This window comes from Diabrotica undecimpunctata, unplaced genomic scaffold (genome assembly GCF_040954645.1).
Source record: "Diabrotica undecimpunctata isolate CICGRU unplaced genomic scaffold, icDiaUnde3 ctg00002060.1, whole genome shotgun sequence".
Taxonomy (NCBI): domain Eukaryota; kingdom Metazoa; phylum Arthropoda; class Insecta; order Coleoptera; family Chrysomelidae; genus Diabrotica; species Diabrotica undecimpunctata.
In genome coordinates, this window is record NW_027313110.1 from 8,309 (window position 1) to 21,386 (window position 13,078).

General features: G+C 33.5%; 1 long non-coding RNA gene across 1 annotated transcript; it reads right to left on the bottom strand.

Moving 5' to 3' along the window:
• Positions 1–1,822: 1,822 nt before the first annotated feature.
• LOC140431816 (uncharacterized) lies at positions 1,823–10,855 on the bottom strand. The gene is made up of 2 exons (XR_011949728.1): positions 10,614–10,855; positions 1,823–2,806 (listed from the first exon to the last, which is right to left on the bottom strand). It is a non-coding gene; the product is annotated as an uncharacterized lncRNA (long non-coding RNA).
• Positions 10,856–13,078: the final 2,223 nt, after the last annotated feature.

The window sequence follows — 13,078 nt, forward strand, 5'->3', positions numbered from 1 at the left end:
GTAGCATCATCGTATATATTCTTAAGGAGGGCAGCATATCTTGAATCTACTCTGGCGTCGTCCAATGCTGTTAAGAAAGCCCATTTCTCGATACTGTCAAATGCTTTGTGATAATCGACAAATGCCAGATGTAGTGGTATGTTGTACTCTATTGTTTTTTCAATAACTGTCCGGATTGTTTGCAAGTGATCAATAGTGCTAAAACCCATACGAAAGCCTGCTTGCTCCACCGGTTGGTATGCATCTAACTTAGCTGTCAATCTATTTGTTATTATTCGGGTTAGTAGTTTGTAAAGGTGTGACAACAATCTTATTGGTCGGTAGTCTTCTATATTTGCGGCGTCTCCTTTTTTATGGAGTAGAATGACTTCCGCGTTTTTTCATGCTTTTGGTATTTGTCCTTCCAATAGGCATTTATTCAGTAATGCTCTCATTGCCTCTTCTAATGCAGTGCCTCCCATTTTTAGCATCTCTGAAGTAATTTTATCTTCTCCTGGTGTTTTCCCCATTTTTCATTTGTTTTAGGGCGGCAAAGGAAGGTATTTGTAAGATATTCATGTTTTAAGAATAAAGCTGGATTTATAGTTTGACGGACTGTAAACGTAGACGCACTGGAAAAAGATCAACATAGAATTTTGTGTACTCTTATTTATAAATGAACGCAAACGCATGACGGAACGTAAGTGAAACGCACTGCAACGGAAGAGTTCGCCAACTTTCATCTTTTACAGTGCGTTACTTGCGTCTGGCCAATCAAAAGGAAGAATTTTGTGCTGTCAACCAAAGTGAACTGTCTGGCACGCCCACCATTTTGTAAAGTTGTTTATCAATATAATCAAATTTTGATTTTGTTGATTATTTGTTACAATGAACGTTAAGAATTTATAAAATAATAATAATAAATAATAAAAGGATATTATAGTATCATGGTCAGCCACTCTAGCCACTGTTTCTACTCATGCGAAAAAATTCCACTCCGTCGATTTATAAATTGAAATAATCTTTACAGTCCGTTTGTTACGTCTGCAGTGCGTCTACGTCTACAGTCCGTCAAACTATAAATCCAGCTTAAGAAGAATTGCGTTTTGTTACTTTTGTATTTCTGTGTTTAGTTTAAGATAGGTACTGTCATTTGTCAAGTCACTATGTATTTTAGGACATAACCTATTCAATTAATTAGCAATTTTGCAATATGCACATGTTTTGTAAAACGTACTTTTGAAATACCTATATGTTTACTTGAGCCATCTACCATTTATTATTACTACATATCAGATACCTCTATCATTTCTCTCACCAAATTTGAAGTTTCCTCTAGTAGATTCTGTCTCATCTTGTTTGAATCCCAATTTGGCGTTGAAATCTCCAATTATCATTGGTTTTTGAAGTTTGCATAGCTGCTTATCCTGCTGGTAAAAGCTTATCCGTTGAATAATTAAAATGATTTATTTGGTTAGCATTCCATATGGGAGTTGTTCAAGTAAATAGGGTCAAAGTAAAGAAGTAGGTACAAATAAAAAAATTATTTTTAAATTTTTTTGTCGAGGGTTTTAATATAATAATAATTATTTAAGGGATAAATATTTAAGTATCCAAGGAACACTTTAATTTACTTCTAATCGATACTTTGATAACTGTCAGATAAATAATCGGTTGTTTTTCTAGTATAACCAAACAGAAATAGGTACCTACCTGTTCATTTGGATCTTTAACTTAATGGTTTTCACTTACCTTTTATTTCTTACAGAACTACTAATGTCACTATCTTTATAGGCTATATAGGCTTTATAGGCTTTAAATTAAATTTTAGACAAAACAATGGTAATTAGAAAATATAATTTATTGGTTTATTGCTAATTTGAGAATAACAATACATACTTCATCGTATAAATTTGTTCTTGTGATATAAAAGTTTTATATTAACATTGTTTGATAGAACATAAGAACAAAAATTATGTTTCGAAATATTTAAGGAAATGTATAAGTACAAAATTCTTCTCTAAATATATTACAATAAATAATTACACAATGATTACTGAAATGGACACAAAATTAATTTTGTAAACGGTATAGAGACCGTAATTTATACATGAAGATGAGATGATTTACATATGTGTATGATATACATTTTAATTATCATAGAAGAAAAATAATGTGATCAATTTTTGCAAAACACTCCTAATTAAAATATTGCTTATGAATCTTGATTGAGAATATTTTTGTAAAGCCCAACTTTCGAATTTAAAGCGTTACCTGTATTTTTTAGAGTTTAATAATAATATGAGATTATTTTCTAGCTAACTGAAGGTATGCAACTAAAAATACAGGCAAGACATTTTATAATTATGCAACATAATCTACAGCGTTAACCCATTTAAATATTGAGAATTGAGAAACATTTTAATGAATTTTCTAACTTAACTTGTACCACTTGACAGTTTAACCTTGTAGTACTTCACAGTTTAACTTATGAGTTTAAACAAAAGGTTTTTACATGTTTTGACTAAAATTATTGTAATATGTTTTTATTTGGCGTCAATGACTTTGATGATCTAAACGTAAATGTCACTTTCTAACTAATACAAACTTAAATCAAATCACAATATTGGTAAAAGTCTCAGTCAAAGTGGCTTCGTTTATAAAACGAAAAGATCACTTCGTCTATTCTATGAAACACTAGCTAAAAACATTGCCGCCAGTGTCGCTAGTGTCACTAGAAGAAAAGAAATTCCTGTGCGACTAGCGTGGTTTCCATTTCCGCTGTAAAATTCTTGCGGTGGTAACTCGGACATGTCATGGTGCACATCTACAAAACAGAATATTATGTTAGAATCAATTCGTAACAATATTATAATAACAAATATGTTGAAACGGTATAACACTAAGTTCGTGTATTTATATAACATAGATGTGCAACAGAAAACATATAATATTAATAAATAGGTACTAAACGAACATTGATATTTATATTTCAGTATGTAACATAATTTTGCAGAACAATAGGTTAATTAAGAATTTAATATTAAATAGGTAAGAAAAAAGTGTTCATGGACACAACACAGTAATATGCAACAAAAATTAACTTCTGCAAATTTATGTATTAAAACAAAAAAATAGTCAATTTTATGTAAAAGGATGACGCGCTATCTCAGAGTTATAAGAGATCTAGGTTTGCTAATTAACCATTTGCTCAACAATACCTACTTATGAGATATCCAAGCAGAAAATCAACAATATTAGCTTAAAATAAAATTATATAAATTTAAGAAAAAGTTTCTGTGCGTTAAAGAAGTAAAAATCCGTAAAAGTCCGTCTAAAGTTTTTCTATGCCTTCTTTCTAGGCTAAATGAGGTCTTTCTCTTTTTCTTTTTTCATGTAGAGTCCACATGTCGACTCGTCCAACGAAGACTGTACTAACTCAATTTTTGGCGTTTTTGAGTTACACCCCCGAAGAAGTAGATTACCGTGATATCTCTCAACGAATAAAGTTCTAAGTTAATTTGACCATGTTTAGGCAACCAATTTTGCACTTCAATATTGTACTAACTTATATATCTATACATTTTCCGACGAAAACTATCCTATCTTAAGTTAGTATAGTCTTCCTCGGCATTCCGAACGGAAGCGCCGTTGTCTCGTGAGTTAATACAGTTTTCGCGTTTTGAGATTAAGTAAAGTACGCCGGTGGTACGCCTACATGACCAACGGTGTTTACATATAAAAGTTGTACAGTGTATAAATTGCTATCAAAAATAATACGCTTGAATAGAGGGTACATTTTTATAAATTTAAATAAGTATCCAGGATGTATTCGGGGAGTCAATTCATGGTAAATTTAGTAAGGACAACTAACAAGCGAGAAACAGATTCTCGACAGACGCATTGTTCAAGAGGTCAGTATATTTTTAATATGTATAGAAACATGAATTATTTATACCGTTTTTAGAAACAATTTGTGATAACCCGGACCTAAATACGACCAAAGAAGTTATATCTACTAATATCGAAGCATCTATAGGTTTGTTTTAATTTAAACAAATAAAGATTCATACTGTAACATGCATCGTCTTTTGTTTTCAGAAACAGAACGAACGAATACAGTTAACGAATATTTTGAAGTTGATACTGAAGACCCTTTTCATGCAAGCTCAGATAGTGACCCAGATTATTTACCTTCAGAAGATGATAATAAAAAAATTCCATATGATGATACGAAGGAAAGTGAGGAACAAATAAGTAAGTGTAAAAAGAACAGGAAAACTAATACTAGAATTAAAGTGTGTAGAAAACTAGAAAAGAAAGAAGAAGAATGGATTGATGTAAAATCTAAAACTGGTCTAGATCGTGGGTTGGAACATACAAATCGACAGGGAAAACTGGTTAAGGCAAGAAAAATAGGCGAACCTTGCCAACAAACATGCAGACTTAAGTGTAACACAAAAATGAATCAAGAAATGAGACAGAAGATTTTTAAAGACTTTTGGAACTTTAAGATCTTCAAAAACAAGATCATCAAGGCAATGGGACTTTATTGTACAGCATGTGACACAGATAGAGAAAAAACAAAGTACTATTTCTGCTGGTGTACACTCTCGTAGGAATTTTTCTCGGCAATATCATTTTCAGCTCGGCGGTGAACAAAACCAAATTTGTAAAAATATGTTTTTCAAAACTCTTGGTATTTCACAAACATGGGTAAATTTACTAAAAGAAAGGAAACTGGAGTTTTACAATCAGATCAACGTGGAAAACATAAAGTTCGACTACATAGACTTACTCCAGATATTGCAGAAAGATACTTTGATAAGAATGGCCAAAACTGTGGGAAAAGTATATAATGTAACAGAAATGTCACAAGAAGACTTCCTAGATTTCAAAAGCCTTGTTGGCAATAAAAATTGGAAAACTGACAATGGAAAAGGAGTGATCAAAATCAGTCAAATAAAGGAAATCAGTACTTCATATAACACACCAAATGTTATTTTTTTAAGTATGATTTAAGTTCCGAATCTATCAGGTGTGATCTAACAAAAGCAAAAAGGGGACGTCCATCTTGTATTGATCAATTTCCATCTAAAGTATACACAAATCTTTTGCCAATAGATAAGAAGAAGTTAACTGGCTTATTATGGCTTTGTGATACTGGAAAAATTCCTACTATGTTTCATGGCTTCTATAGAAGTCTACATTCTGATACATCAGAAAAGTATGAAATCACTGCTAGCAAAAACAAAATTACAAACAGTTCTATACTTTAATAAATTTATATACGAATTGTAAAGTTATTTCTTCGCACCAGAAACGCATTTTTGCAGCAACTAATGAACTAGACGAATTCGACTGGCTCGGAGTTGTTTATACGGTGAACGAGTGAGCACTGACGCGTGGTGAAAGGTGCCCGAAAAATAGAATAAAATGGATCGACTCGACTAAATGACTTACTAATCTCCTCGACTAATTTTTTGTTGTGCAGACACGTTTATTTATTAAATTACTCGCAACTTGACTAAAATACTAGCATAGTGCGAATTAGGCATGGCAATAAGTACCTCTTTAAGTCATTCAGTCACTTAAAGAAGAAGTGAGTGTAACTTTCTCGCTCAGGTCTAGTATCACGGTTTTCAGCTCGCACAGGCACCCTAAACACGAGTTAAAGACTACTTACGCTGTCAGGACTGACAGTTTTACGTGCCCTCCGAAGTACGGTGCAGCTAAGTTAAATTAGAAATATAAAAAATTTATCGCGTGCGCGTTTGAAGGGTAACATCCGTCTTCAGAAATAAGTAACCAATAACGCCGTAGTTCAGCGTACCTCAGCAAACACCAAATTCCAAATGATATAAGTATGTAGACTGTTGTTACTACTTTGACATAAATCTGAACGAAACTAAAATTGTGAAAAATCCGATTTATCCACATTAATTCACATAATACTGGAGTACTGCTACAATTTTTATTGTATAGAATATTTTTTTATATGGTTTAATTAAAATAAGGTTTCCATCGTGTGATTTTTTTTGTATAATCAAAGACTTAAATTAGGTATGTTATTAAAAAGTAACTTTGTGAGTCGCCTCTGCGTAAAATGTATACAGGATATATGACGTTTTTGGAAAGTTCACTCATATTCATCACTATAATAATTATTTCTTAAGACAATTTACATATTGTTTTACTAATAAGTTCAGAAGAACCTGTCAAATTCAGAAGAAATATTCAATCAATCATCATCATCATAATGCAACCTCTTCTGTTCACTGCTGGACATAGGTCTCTCACATTTTTCGCCACTATTCACGGTTCTGTGCTTCTTGTTGCCATTTCTTGGATATTCGTCTAATGTCGTCCATCCAGCGTGTTGGTGGTCGTCTTCTGCTGCGTTTGTCTTCTCGTGGGCGCCAGTCAATTAGTTTTCTGGTCCATCTTGTGTCTTTCAGTCTCGCTATGTGACCTGACCAATTCCATTTCAGCTTGGCTATACGTTCGACGACATCACTGATACCTGTTCCTTTCCTTAAGTATTGATTCCTTATTTTGTCTTTTTTTGTCACGCCGAAAATTGATCTTTCCATGCGCCTTTGTGCCACTCGCATTTTTAGTGCTGTTGTTTTTGTGAGCGCGAGAGTTTCTGCTCCGTATGTCATAATAGGAAGAACGCATTGGTCAAATGTCTTCCGTTTCATAGCTATCGGGATGTTGCTCTTAACGATGTCTCTTAGTGAACCATACGCCGCCCAAGTAAGTGTTATTCGTCGTTGAAATTCGCAGGTCTGGTTGTCCTTGCCTATTCTGATTTCATGGCTAAGATATATGTACTTTTCTGTCAATTCTACCACTTGATTTTGGATGATTAGGTGTTCGCTGGGAAATAAACTTGTCATAAATTTTGTCTTATTGATGTTCATTTTTATAATATATATAATATATATTAAATATAAACTGACAATCCTGACGATTTAATATTGTTCTTCTTATACTTTTTTTGGGCTAAGTCATTAATTGAATGATATTTTTGGCCAGCTTCTTCTTTTTCTTTCGCTTATTGGCCTCCATCTACTTGGGTATTTGGTTCCAGTTCTTATTGACATTCTTTTAATTTTTACTTGTTATTTACTGTCTTTGTTTTTTTAGTTAATTTTCATGCAGTTTGCAATTTAAATCTGCTTAGAATGAATATACGATAATTAGAAACAAATTGATCGAGAGTAGTAAATCGATGTGAAGAACTGCTATTTCGTGACGCTACCTATGACGCCTTCTTAAGTCGCCTACCTCAGCATTTTCCTATAGAGAAAAAAGTAATACGCCGCCAGTATAAAAGCTTCCCTTCAAAAAAAAATGCCAGATACCTGCTCGGACCTGGTCTAAGTCACGAGAACATCCAGCGATAGCCTAACTAACGAGTTGGTAAAGCTAAACATTAGGATAGTAAGAATTGGAATGACAGAAAACAAGATTATTCTTTACTATAAGCAAAACAAGAAGAACATGAGCTAAACTCTACCGCACTAAACTTAAGCAACAATATTTTAGGAAAGCAAGACGTAGATACGCAAAAAGCTGCAGTAGAATATAATATATATAATAAAATGCGCCTTTATAGCGTAACACTAAATATTTCAGAGATTATCTATTATCTGCGCTGTGTACTTCATCTCTACTAATTAACTTTGACAATCAAAGTTTAGACCTGTGCAACCTAAAATGCATTAAGTCGATTTCTTTACAATGGAATCTTCTCTTCGTCTACTCTCCTGCCCATTATATTTGGATGGTTAATAAAATTGGTTCGTATTTCCTATTTGTAGGATAAACTAAAAAACCAACTTCTTTTAGAGGAGAAAGTGTTTATTTATCACCATTTATACTTCTTTTTTATTATATAGATGAATGATCCTTCAAATAATTTCAGTTTAATTTAGGTACCGGAATATCTGCTATAACGTATTTACTTGATTATTATGTGGTATACGTTTTTCCTTCTCTTAAGTAGTTGCATGTATTGTATTAGTTAAAGCTTTCTTCAAGCGCATATAGCTCTTTGTAATCATCAAAAAGCATTAAATGCCCACGTTGTGACCGAGTTCTTAAAAAAATGTTAAAAACGATGTCTACAGTTTTTTGTTTGTGATGTTTGTTTAATGTAGAATTGTTTTTGGAAATAGCTTTTAATACATGATACATTAGGCTTGCAATATGGTATCTTTCGCAGTTTTAGTAGCTTTGTCCGTATGTCTTACCCGAAATCGGAGATCCGGCTCCTCCCGCGCTACGACCAGCATAGCAAGATCATCCGCAAAGGCGAAGAGGATATACATGTTTCATATTTACAGTTCATGATTCCATCATATGCCAGATTCCATAGGGTCGGACTCAAGACTGATCCCAGTGGGACTCCAGCCGTTACGTTAATCAGCGTGCCCTTCTCAATCATGATCCGTCTCTTGTAAAGATATTTCGACATCACATGTATCAGAGTGTTGAATACATTTCTAACATCAAAGAGCAGCGGAGGCGCCCAGCACTGTTCTTCTCCAATGTTTTGCTGAGTACACTCAAAATTGCGTGAATTGTGCTCTTCCCCTTGCAGAATTTAAACTGTCTCGGGGATATGCCTCCTGATCTCTCAATCGTATCGTCGATCCGTACTCGCAGCATCCTTTCGTAGTGCAACTTCCCGTTGCATGGGAGTGGGTATATGGGCGATACTTCTCCCCAGTTTTGGGAAGCAATACCAACCTTAATGTTCTCCGAGTCTCAGGAAATATCTATGCTTCAAGCAATGCATTCATGTGCTTCACGCATCCTAGACCCTATAGTCTAGTCCGGGGAACCTATGCGTCTTGAGTGCATCTAATGTACCGACTAATTCATCCATGGTAACTGGTACGGCTCGCTCAGCTCCCTAGTCCCTTCACACACCATACCATCGACCTGACAAAAAAAGCTCTTGTGTTACCTCAAGCTTTTTGTCTAAGGCATTTCGTATAAACGTCTTAATGTCTGCCGATAAGGGTCAAGTAAGAAAGAGTAGAGGGAAGAAAAAAGAAATCTTGGCCGAGGAATATCAGAGATTAAACTAACCTCAGTGTTAAACAAATATTTTACGTTGTAAAAGATATGAAAGCATTTAAAGAAGTGATCCTCAACTTTCTTTAGAAGACGAAACAATAAGAAGAAGAATAAGTATCATCAAGTCGCGAACGTTATCATCTTTCTTCTGGATAATAATAGTCATCGATAGATCGACTTAACTTTTCTTCTTCTTCTTGATGTGCCTATCCGTTACGAATGTTGGCGATCATCATGGCAATCTTTATCTTATCTGCAGCAGCGTGGAAAAACTGCACAGATGTTGTATTGAACCAGAATCTGAGGTTCTTTCCAAGATGTTCTTCTTCTTCCTGGACCTCGTTTTCCAAATATTTTTCCTTGCAGAAGGAGAGCATATCTGGATTAATTTCGCATAATATGTCCGAAGAACTGTAACTTTAGAGATTTGATTGTGGTCAGTACCCCTCGGTTCTTATTCATTCTTCTGAGGACCTCCTCATTTGTGACTCGATCAGTCCACGGGATCTTAAGCATTCTCCGATATAGCCACATCTCAAATGCTTCCAGTTTTCTGCACATATCTTTGTTCAAGGTCCACGATTCAATACCATAAAAAAGGACAGAGAAGACGTAGCATCGCAGCATTTTTACTTTTTTATCAGAGAGAGGTTGTGACTCTTGAAGAAGGCCCCCATCCGATTGAAGGTGGATCTAGCTTTTCCGATGCGTGCTCTAATCTCCTGGTTGTTGGTTCATTCTTCATTTATTATGTTGCCGAGGTAGTTGTAGTGCGTCACTCTTTCTACAGGGGATTGGTTGACGTAGAGTTGACCTTCTGTTATTCTTTTCTTGCTAATTATCACAAGCTTAGTCTTCTTAACGTTTATATTGAGTTCATATTGTTGACTGTAATACGTGATTTTGTTCATAAGAACTTGTAGGTCTTCTAAGTCGTCCGCAAATACTATGGTGTCATCTGCATATCTGATGTTGTTTAGCCGGTAACCATTTAGTAGAATACCTTTTTCAGTTTCGTGCAAAGCTTCGATAAATATTCTTAACATACTCGGGACTTATTCGACTTAACTTACTCGGGAATTTTAATTCAAAGTCGCATATCCACTTTCGATTTTATACTGATGAATTTACAAATATCTTATTGGAGTGTGGCTCAAACCTTTTACCCATAAAATACAAAGATTAAACCGGAGTTCGCCAGTCCTCAGTCACAGAGCCTCCTAAATTGTTGTAATATGTATAAGCCTAAATAGTATTAGCGGTAACTAAAGATTAGGTAATGCTTTTCAGACTTTAGTGTATATTAATTATTATTTTTATACTTTATGTTTTGATAATACCTTACTTACCATTATCTGAAAAACTAAAAGATAATTTTTTTCTAGACATGTATATAAAAGCTTTTTTTAATAAAAAGTATAGGATGTAAAAAGTGTTAATAAGGTTTTAACAGCCCTCTACCGTTTGACTAGTTTTTTGTTTAAACAGAAATATCACAAGCAAACGAAATGAAATGAAAATAAATGAAAGACAGCACATACTTATAAAAAATGGTTTGCGGCTGGACTTCACTGCCTCGGGTTGGCTCGGTAGTGCTCTGTAATGTATGCGTTACCATAAAAAAGTGAATATAACAAAAAAGAAAAATAGGTCAGTGAGTATATATTTTTAAAGGGTTTATGACATCAAGAATTTAAAAGTGGTTAATTAACACAAAAGTATTTACAACAAATAGTAATAATCATTTTCTTTTCTGATACTGCATTTTGCTTTTTATTTTAAATGCAAAAATTATTATTCATCATTAAATTTGTTCATAATATAACAGTAAAAACCTGGGTACTCCCAATCTTACTGAGTAAGTTAAAAATTGTATGTGAAGTGATATCGTTTGTTATATCAAAAAGAAACTTTAATTTTTGTTTTTTGTTAATAGTTGTTTTGATAAAAGTTGAATATCAAAATTTCTTTTGTTTTAATGTTCTGCTTATAAAGACCTTTACCCTTACGTACGGTAAGTTATTTGTACAACTTTTTTTTGACGTTAATAGTGCTGTTAACATTTATTTCATTATACTATCTGGCAATTATTGTACTTTTTCATCATTTGTCCATGAGGGTTGCCTGAACCATCTTAATCCATGCTCCCTTATGTTGGAACAATTGGTGTTACCTCTAGACTTTCTCTAATGCACTCTTTTTTAATTTTATTCTTTTTTGTCACTCTATTTATTCATCTCAGCATTCTAATTTTTCTAGACATCAGACTTCCCCTACTTGTGGAGAGCTTGTCTCCACTATTCCAATTTTCGTTGGAATCTCTCTTTTAGTATATTCTACTAACATTACATCATCAACATACATTCAGCACCAGTGAATGTTGTTCACCTTTCGACTAACCATCTTAGAACATTTTGACAAACTCTATCATACGCTTTCTCAAGACCAATGAATACCATACGAGCGTTTCTTTAATCCTTTAAGCTACCTTATATAAAAATTACTTAAATCTAAACTGATTTTTGGATTTTGCGGTTTCTTGACGTATTCGTCTATTAATGACACTCTCCCATAGTTTCATGGAGTGATTAACTAGTTTTATGGCTCTATATTTTGTACATTCTTGAACATATCCTTTGTTTTGATTAAGTAAGTACTAAAATACTGCTTTTCCATTCGTTTAGCATTTTTCCCACTTACATTATCCGATTAAACAATCCTACTAGTTAACTTATTCCCGTTTCCCCTAAAGCTGTTAACACTTCTTCAGGGATCTTATATGGTACTACTGCTTTACCTTTTTTTTTTAATGCTTGAGCAACTTCCTTGTTTGTTATTCCTTGTCAAATTCTTTTATTTTATATATTTTTCATCCTTCCTGGGGTCAAATGGATCGTATACATTTGTATATGCCTCTGCTTTAGCTTTTGTTACTGCTACTTTTGCTTTCTTTTAATCGACCTTACATTTTTAATGACATTTGTTTTTGTAAGAATTGCAATTGCAGTATCTCTAATGAGACCAGCCACATCGCTTCAAATTAAAATAGGTTTTCCTTTTGTTCCATCTTAATTTTTCTTATATTTTTGCTCTAAGTAAACATTATTTTTTGTCTTCTAACATCCACCATTCGATTTTTTGTGTTTTTCTCTGCAAGCCAACTTATGTGGTTGGTAATAGTCTCACTGACTGTTATCTTGTACTGTTTTTTTGTTATGAAATAGTTTAGTTGAGAGTTATTTTATTATAAGTTGACTTTCTCTCTTAACGTATCTCTAGTACCTATCATTTCTAGTTCGAAATCCTACTTCTCCATATATTTATCTATATTCTCATTTTGATTGACCCACAAGTGCATTAATATTATTTCTTATTTTATCCATCTCTTCTCTAATGCGATATCTCTAATTAAAGCTCCTAACTAATTATAGAAAGAATTCCTTTGATTCTCACGCAGACCGAAATAAAAAGCATGCGTAGTACATTTCACACTTCTTTATCAAGTACAAACTGCAATTATTCTGTCGCTTGTTCTTATAAGGTCTACATACTCTTTCATTTCTCTATCATCATTTATATCAACTCCATTTCTAGTACTACTTTTCTTACTTCTACTACTAGTAGAGATGTTGACACAAACTTCATTCTCTTACATGTAGAAGGTCAAAAATTCCAAAACCCTTCCTTAATTTTTCAAACCTTGAATGCTGTTCCCCCTGAAATATGCATCACCCAGAAATTTGAACTGAACCTTCTACTTTCGAAAAGACCATAATTTCAGTACAATTTTTATTATGTTGGAAAAGGTCTTAGTGTTATTATGGCTTTCTTTGGTATATAAAGGTCCTTAGTCGGTTTTATCCCGTCATAGGTATTTCTATTTTATTTTGATGTCAAACAATTAGTTTTTTCTCATTACATTGCCATTTTTTAGAAATTATTGGAGCAATATGGCTGTAATAGGGCCAGATCTGATTATTCTACTTCAATACATGACAATAGTAGA